Source organism: Gopherus evgoodei, chromosome 1, assembly GCF_007399415.2.
Source record: "Gopherus evgoodei ecotype Sinaloan lineage chromosome 1, rGopEvg1_v1.p, whole genome shotgun sequence".
Lineage (NCBI taxonomy): Eukaryota > Metazoa > Chordata > Testudines > Testudinidae > Gopherus > Gopherus evgoodei.
Genome location: NC_044322.1, coordinates 227598607 through 227608129, shown reverse-complemented (window position 1 = coordinate 227608129; position 9523 = coordinate 227598607).

Here is a 9523-nt window from a genome sequence, read left to right as displayed (position 1 = left end):
AATTAAAGCACTTTAATTAAAACCGCTCTTGCATGTCCACACTATGCTCCTCATGTCGGTGGAGTGCATCCACACTAGCAGCTCTTGCATCAACACAGAGCAGTGCACTGTGGGTAACTATTCCACTATGCAAATAGCTTCAGGGTGCTTTGGGAAGGGTTTGCAATGCCTCATGGGGAATGTATAGTGTCACATGATGCAAGTTTCTCGAGAGTGGTGGGGGGGGATGGGACACCAGGCTGACCGACCTATCCTGAGACATCAGCCCATGGCTCTGCTCTGCGCAGCAGAGGCATCTGCAGAGGCGTCTTTTACTGACAAAACTTTTTAGTATAGAGAAGGCCTTACTAAATTGTAGATCTCTTGTTTACAATATCCCTGCTGGTCATGGATTTTTTAACATCTGCCTGGATATGAGTCACCTCCTTTGTTGTCACCAGAGAACTAGTAGTGGGGGACTTCCAAACTCACAACATATTTCCACAACCATATAGCAACATCTCATAACTTCATATTACACAAATGATATACACATTTTGACAGGACAATGAGTTTCAGCAGATCATGACCTTTCATATGGTATCTTATGTGGCATGCTTTGTTAGAAATATCACAACTATATATGAATGATGAATATGGGGGTTACAGGGTGCTTCTTTGAGGTACAGTGTGGGAGAAAAGAAAAACATGGGCCTGATCATACCCCACCTATAGGGAGCTGTTAAGTCCATAGTCTTCTCCCTTACCTCCCACGTCCCCAGTGAGTTTCCTCTGCATTCTTCCACTCCGTGTGGAAATACTAATGCAGAGAAAAAGTGAAGTGTGGCTCATAAACAGTGTGGATACTCAAAGATCTATCTATATCTGTGATCCCACTCCTTCGCAGAGTTGCCCTACCGGATTTAACACTTCCAGGGGCTTCCTTGGCTGTGTCTGCTCCAAGGACCTCACTTAAAGGACTGCATGGATGAGGACTGCAGAAGTGTGACAGAGCCTCTGGCTGTATCACATTTCTAGGGGCCTCTGCTGGGCATGGAAGGATTGGGGAAGAAAGGACATGCATTCACTTGCCTTGCTCCCTAATCCTCCAACTCTTCTCTTGCTTGTTCCATTCCTTTCTTGGAGTGCCCACTGCCTTCCTCAATCCACAGTATGGATACTGAGGGGAAGGGATAATCAGAGGCAGCTGAACCACCACTTCCATGCTGGAAGTGGGAGGTCCACACAGATCAGAGACAATCTGGTCCTTACAGTTGTGAAGAAAACCTTCCAAGAATGAGCCAATTTTAAGCTGATATATTGATATCTTAGAAACACTAGCTCTGAGACAAGTGTGAATTCCCCCATTATTTTTGGTAGGATGTTAAACCTACAGCATAACAATGACAGATAAAGCCCTTCTTTATATTTATTCATATTATAATAGTGCCTAGAGGTGCCAACCAAAATCAGGACCTCACTGTGTTGGACATTGTAGAGCTCCCTAGTTGAATGCACCAATTGTGCAAAGATTTACGCACAGGCTTAACTTTACATATGTGAGTAATTGCACTCTGTTAGTGGGACTTCTCACATGTAAAGCACTTGTGTAAATCACTGTGGGATTGGAGCCTAAATAGACAACACAGACAGAAGGGGGAAAAGGAAGTATTTTTAGTTCCCCTGCTGTTAAATGGGGATGAGACATGGAGAGATTTAGGCCCTGATCATGGAGAGGCAATTCTGCACCCATGTGAAGTCACCTGCAGGACTGCTCCTTAAATTATTAACTCGAGCACATTGGTACTACAGCTGTACAAGGTTATACCAGAGTTTGCTCTGCTCTGTTTCACAAACCAAAGCAGGCCACCTGGCATCAAGGAAGTGGGGAAATAGGCTATGCTCCAATTCCCTAGCCCCAGAGTACAGAAGCTACTGAACCAATTGCCCTAGTTAAGAGAAACTAACTCAAGGATTTGGGTGTCCCTTGAGACCTAGAGAAACCTGGATGTATTGTATTTATCTTATATTGCCATAATATGTTTCTAAAAATGATTTCCTCACTTTTCTTTATATCACATTGAGTTTATGGAGGGACGGATGAGGGTTCTTCAAATATAGCTCACATTTTAGCTGTATGTAGCTCAAGACACTCAGAATCACAGAAATGTAGGACTGGAAGGGACCACAGTAGGACATCTAGTTCAGACTCCTGCACTCAAATAGGACTAAATATTATCTAGACCATCCCTGACATATTTGTCTAACATGTTCTTTAAAACCTTAAACAACAGAAATTCCACAATCCTCCCTACGTAATTTGTTCTAGTGCTCACCTACCCTCACAAATAGGAAATTTTTTGTAATGTTTAACCTAAATTTCCCTTTCTTCAATTTAAGCCCATTATAACCCTCCTTTTTATAACAATCTTGTACTTACTTGAAGACTGTAATCATGTCCCCCTCAGTCTTCTCTTTTATAGACTAAAAAAACTGAATGTTTTCAATCTTTCCTCGTAGGTCACGTTTTCTAGACCTATACTCATTTTTGTTGTTCTCCTGTAGATCATCTCCAATTTGTCCACATCTTTCCTAAACTGTGGTGCCCAGAAATGGGCACAGTACTCCACTTGAGGTCTTATCAGTGCTGAGTAGAGTGGAAGAATTACTTCTTGTGTCTAGTGTACAACACTCCTGATATACAATCCAGAATGATGTTTGCTTTTTTTTGCAAGTGTTATATTGTTGACTCATATTTAGTTTGTGATCCACTGTAATGCCCAGATCCTTTTCTACAGTACTTCTTCCTTGGCAGTCATTTCCCATTTTGTATTTGTGCAATTGGTTATTCCTTCCTAAGTTTAGTACTTTGCATTTGTCTTGTTGAATTTTATGCTTTTTATTTCAGATTGTTTCTCCAGTTTGTCAAGATCATTTGAATTCTCATTCTGTCCTTGAAAGCACAGCAACCCATCCCATCTTGGTGTCATCTGCAAACTTTATAAGTGTACTCTCTATGTCATTATCCAAATCATTTATGAAGATATTGAGTAGAATTGGACCCAGGACAGATCCCTGTGGGACCCTACTCCATATGACCTTCCATCTTGACTGAAGCATTGATAACTATTCTCTGAGTATGGTTTTCCAACTAGTTGGATCCACTTTACAATGTGTTGGTCTAGGCTACATGTCCATAGTTTGCTTAATTAAGGCATGATATAGCCCATCTCCTGCTCCCCCCATCCACAAGCTTGTTACCCTATCAAAGGATATTAGGTTGGTTCTTGACAAATCCATGTTAACTGTTACTTATAACCTTATTTTCTTCCAGGTGTTTACAGACTTGACTGATTATTTGCTTCATTCTTTCCAGGTACCAAAGTTAAGATGACTGGTCTATAATTCCTTGAGTTGTCCTTATTCCCCTTTTTCTAGCTAGCTACTATATTTGCCCTTTTCCAGTCTTCTGGGATCTCTCCTGTCCTCCACAAGTTCTCAAAGATAATAGCTAAGAGCTCAGAGATCTCTAAAGGAAGTTCCTTATGTATTCTAGGATTTATTTTGTCAGGCCCTGCCGACTTGAACACATCTAACTTGTCTAAGGCCTTGTCCACACTGCCACTTTACAGCGCTGAAACTTTCTCGCTCAGGGGTGTGAAAGTGTGATGTTTCAGTGCTCTAAAGTGGCAGTGTAGATAATGCACCAGCGCTGGGAGCCGCAATCCCAGCACTGGTAGCTACTCCCCTCGTGGGGGGGCTTTTTTACAGTGCTAGGAGACCTCACTTTCTCCATCTTCTGTAATAAAAAGTGGTCTCCAATGGATTCCAAGAACTTGCTGGATAATCTGTGCCCTGCTGTATTATTTTCCTAATGGATGTCTGGGTAGTTGAAGTGCCCTATCACCACCAAGTCCTGTGCTTTGGATGATTTTGTTATTTAAAAGAAGTTTCATCCACCTTTCTGGTTAGGTGGTCGATAGTAGAACTGTACCATGACATCACCCTTGTTTTTTAACCCTTTTATCCTTACCCAGAAAACGACGAAGAGTCCTGTGGCACCTTATAGACTAACAGATGTATTGGAGCATAAGCTTTCGTGGGTGAATACCCACTTTGTCAGACGCATGCAGACTAACATGGCTACCCCTCTGATCCTTATCCAGAGACTTTCAACTGGTCTGCCTCCCACTTCTATCTTGACATCAGTGCAAGTGTATACATCTTGATATGCTAGAAAACACAGCATCCTTTCCCCCCTGCCTGTTCTTCCTTAAGAACCTGTATCTTTCTATACCAGCATTCCAGTCATGTGAATTATCCTACCAAGTCTCTGTGATGCCAGTTATACCATAATTGTGATTATTCATTAGTATATCCAATTCTTCCTGTTTGTTCCCCAGACTGCTGGCATTAGTATACAAACATCTAAGATGTTCATTAAATGTCCATATTCCCTCTTGTCTCTTTTTGTCCATGATGCGATTGCCTATCTTCCCCCAATTGTGTTCCTTCATCCAGATCTCCATGTTCTGAACTTATCTGTGGGCTTTTGTCTCCTTCCCCATCCAGCCTATTTTAAAACCCACCTCACTAGGTTAGCCAGTCTCCATCTGAAGATATTCTTTCCCTTCTTTCAGAAGCAGACCCCATCTTTGTTCAGCAGGCCTTCTCGGAACAGCATCCCATAGTTGATGGTATTTTTCTAAACAGAATAGAATTGTAATTCATATTGGTTAGTTTTAACACTGGTGACTTTTTACAGGAAACAGAAAAAAATAACCCTCCAGTGTCATACAGATGATAGACTGACGTTGAAAAAACATAAATTTTCATGGGCTAAAACCCACTTCATCAGATTTTAGCCCACAAAAGCATATGCCCAAATACATTTATTAGTCTATAAGGTGCCACAAGGACTCCTCATTGTTTTTGCTGATACAGACTAACACAGCTACCACTGTGAAACCTGAAGTTGAAAATATTCTGTGCATATTTCATTGTAAGCCACTAGGTGGTAGTAGTTGACTCAGTCACAGCTACTACCAAATTCAGATTGTGAGGAAAAGAGAAAAAACCTAAATCCACTGTAGTAGTAAATATTGTAATTATAATGTGTGGAAAAGTGACACACCACGTTGTGACGCTTTGGGGTTTAACCCACACCAGCAAGGGGTTGTGTCACTCCCTGCCCTGCAACTCTGGATGCCTTCAATGTTGTGCTGCTCTGGCTCACAGCCTGGACACCAACAGCCAGCCTTACAAGCATGCAGGTATCATCACCCTGACTTCCACTGCCCAGTTACTTTTTAGAGAGGGACTCCAACACACTCCCAGTCCTGAATTTCCCCAGAAATTTCTGCCAGTGTGACAATCTGCGGGGGTTCCCAGAACTGTGAATTACTTTGTTCTTCCTTGCAACCTCAGCAAGCAATTGTTTTTGCTACTGCTAAACTGTGTGACAACTCACTGACACACCAGCTTGTCTGCCTTGCCAGCCAACTCTTCCGGGCTCTACAAGTCCAAACCTTGCTTTGCAGGTAACAAATAGTGAATCCAAACTCACAAGTTCCCAAGAGGCACCCCTGCAGTGCCCAGCCCTCTCCACGAGCACTCACAGAAGTTAGGAATTTCATTGCTCCTGTAATTTCACTGCAAATTGACGAACTCTTATTTCAATCACAGCATTGAATTAGTTTGTAGTAAAAGTAAAACAAGTTTATTAAACAAAAAGTCATAGTTTTAAGTGATTAGAGGCACAGGGAATAAAGTCAGAAAGGGTTACAAGCAAAAAAAAAGTAAAAATACACTTCTAAAACTAAAGCCTAATTTTAGCAAGCTACAATCTTGACTAGGCAGGTTTCTCATCTATATTCAGTTCCAAGAGATTTCTACCCCCTTAGTTGAAGAACCATTCTGTGATTTAAAGCGCTCTGATCCCTTGAATCCCTCAAATGATAGACAACTATGGGGTTCTCTTCCATTCTTTTTATAGTCCAGCAAACCTCTAAAATGTATTCCTTGACAAGTATGCCCACACAAAGCATCTCTCTCCTGCTGGAGTGGAGACCCCATGATGTTTTCTCCACTGCTGGTTAGTTTGATATCTTTGTTTATCTTATATGTAAATTTACTTTCATTGTCTCCGTCTAATGACCAGGCTAGTCAGACAAGCAAATACACATTCCTTTATCTAGGACAGACTGGGCTTATGCTTTGCTTGCCAAACACATTTTAAGAATATAATTCAAGCAAATACTTATAACTCTCTGTATACACCCTGTACATAAAATCTCACAAGAATATTACTGATCAGTGAGTAGTTAGTTTTCCAATAATCCAGGCCATCTTTTGGGTGTATCATGATAACAGTGTTAGGTGTAGTGATTTTGTCAGGCCCTACAAGAGTTGCTGACACAGGATAGCAAACTACCAATGGGTTTCTGTGTCACGCAAGCTAATAAGGAAAGTTGTTGAGTTTTTTTAACATAAGATACTAAATCAAACTAATTAAAAAATTAGGAGGTGTCCCTTGTTCACTTAGAATATTTTTTCAAGCTCTTAATATGTAGATGGCCGTTGTTCCCACACTTTCATAAAATCCTTGGGGAAATACTGCCCTTTGCATCTAAGCATAAACCGTTCCCAGCTGAATAAAGAATAAGAAAAAAGAATAATTTTCATTACTAAATGAATCACAGACATTATAAAAGACTTACAAAATCTCATGATCCAGCCATTAAGGAAAATGAAGGACTGTTCCCTATCATAGTTTCCAATGCTCTGTCCAGTTACCAGTGGTTTTAAATAGCAATGGGGTTTCAACTACCTTCCTACATGTCTAATTGATTTCACATTTACAAAATGTTTCAGATATTTGTCTTAAATATCATTTTCTCAGTTTCATCCCATTATTCCTAACTAAAGCTCCATGGATTACCCTAAACAATTTCCCCCCCTTCCTTGTTTTATACACCCTTCAGATACATATCAGCTGTTATCATATTCTACCCCATAGTTATCATTTGGCTAAAATCCCATATTTAGTTTACTCAGAAGTCAATTATTCCAGCCTCTTCATAATTTTTGTTGGCAGAGCTTTCTCTTTGCTGAGATGAACGTTTTATGCTCTAGGAATTATTTTGGGGAAATCCTATAGTCTGTGCAATACAGGTCAAACTAGATGATCACAGTGTTCCCTTTTGGCCTTAGAATCTGTGAATCTATACATGCAATCAGCATTTATTTTGTCTCTTTGTGTTGGTTTTTTTGCAGTTCATTAATAAAAGGTGATGCCCTGACAATATTGGAGAAAAAATCCCTCTGTTTATCCACAGAACAGGTTCAGCATAAGCAACAACAGTGCAAGCTTCAATATACGCTGTCCTCCCACCTATGTGCCTCAACTGGGACCCAAAGAGACAACCTCTTGGCAAGAAAATAGAGTTTGCGGTTTATTTAGCTCTTGTCCTTGGCTGCTAGTTTGTTTGTCATCTTTACTACAAATAAATGACCTGGCCCTGCAAGCTTCAGTGCATGGAGCATCAATTGACATGCATGGGAACTGTGCAAATAGAGGTATGCACCCTTTGTTACATCTAATGGTCATTTTGCCTTCTAAGCCCCACTCCTCCTGTTTCACAAAAATGATAATAGTTATTGAGCAAAGATGGCCCAAAGAGTTCTACAAATTGGTCAGTAACCTACCTCACCTTCAGTACAGAGAAGACAGCCCCCAAAGGCAATGGATGCTGAAACATAATATCCCATCTAGATCCAAGCAGCCAAGCTGCACTGAATAATAACATCTATATTCTCCACAGGCCTATTGAAGTGGAGAGTGGAAACAATCTGCCCCATTTTATGGATAATAGGCACAGCCATTGGGCTTCTGTCACACAATGCTAATGTGACACCATTGGTTAGTTCTTTGTAATTTCTGTTCACTTTCACTTAAATACAATTTGTCTGTCACAGCTATTGACCTGGCCAAGGCTCCCTCCCCTCCAAGGTTTCCAGTGTCACCTCTGAGCATAATATTGTTGACTCACAATTTTATCTTGAGTTTTATGTAATTTGGCATATTTATGAAAGACTCATGTCCTGAAGGTGTCTGATTACATGAAAATCTCCGTTTTCATTTAAGAAAATGGTTGTGAAGAAAAGTTTGAAAACATGAACCCTGAAGTCTCAAAAAGCATTGGACAAATAAAAAGAAATCAGAATTTATTATTTTTAAACCCTTAATTTTTGAGCCAATTTCATAATTTCTGGATTCTGATTTATATTTTTTAATACTAAGGGTAGACAATATTAGGCATGTAATTATTTTACACACACCCTAAGCTAAATATTCAGAAAGTAAAGATCTCTTGCAGTATCAAAAACATACTTGTACGTCTGATAACTAAGGCATCAATGATGGTGTGATGACCCGTGATGCAGCTGTGGTCAACTTCAGACTATGTCACATATCCTTGACGAGTGCCCACTGACATATTTCAATGGCAGGCTACCGGCTCTCCACCTGACTGATGATGCCATCAAATGGCTGAGCACTCTGTGCATATGCTAATATAGGGGTAGGCAACCTATGGCACGTGTGCTGATTTTCAGTGGCACTCACACTGCCTGGGTCTTGGCCAACGGTTCGGGGGTGCTCTGCATTTTAATGTAATTTTAAATGAAGCTTCTTAAACATTTTAAAAACCTTATTTACTTTACATACAATAGTTTAGTTATATATTATAGACTTGTAGAAAAAGCCCTTCTAAAAACATTTAAATGTATTACTGGCAGACGAAACCTTCAATTAGAGTGAATAAATGAAGACTCGGCACAGCACTTCTGAAAGGTTGCCGACGCCTGGGCTAATATACACGCCTGAGAAATGGTCACTTGGGAAAGCCGTGTGTGCAACTGTGCTCCTAGGCACCTGCTTGTGGCTGTTTTTTGAATTTTCGCACATGCAACAATTTGTTGTCCAATGAGTGTTCATGCACCACCAAGTGTTTATGCACATTCAAATGAGTTTTGCATTAAGCCTACACAAGTTGGGGGTGGTTCAGTTGCATACGAAAACTAAACGTGTTTCCATGGACAAACGGGTTTCCACAAATATTAGTGAGCTCGTTTTCCATGGGGTAAGTGAGTAGGTGGGTGGTTTTTTTCTTACACCAAGGACTGCTTGCTACACACAGGGTCGTTTTGACAGTTGGCAACAGGTGTGTGACCCCTAAGGCCAGCCTCGAGCCTGCGGCCTTTGATAAGCACCGAGCTGCCACGCGTGACACAGACCAGCAGCAGGGGCGGTTTGACCCCGCCCCCCCTCCGCGCCGAACGACAGTTTCCAGGCTCACAGGCACCGTCTACTGCGGCAGCAGCCTCAACATCCACTTGCCCGCGCCCTCGCGCACGCTCTCGTCCTCCCGGGGGCTCTACGCCTGCGCGGAATCTCATCAAACCGGCGCGCGAACGGCACGGAGAAGGAGACGTTTTATTGGTGGAGCCGCTTAAAGGGAACTGTGACGACAGTCAGCGTAAG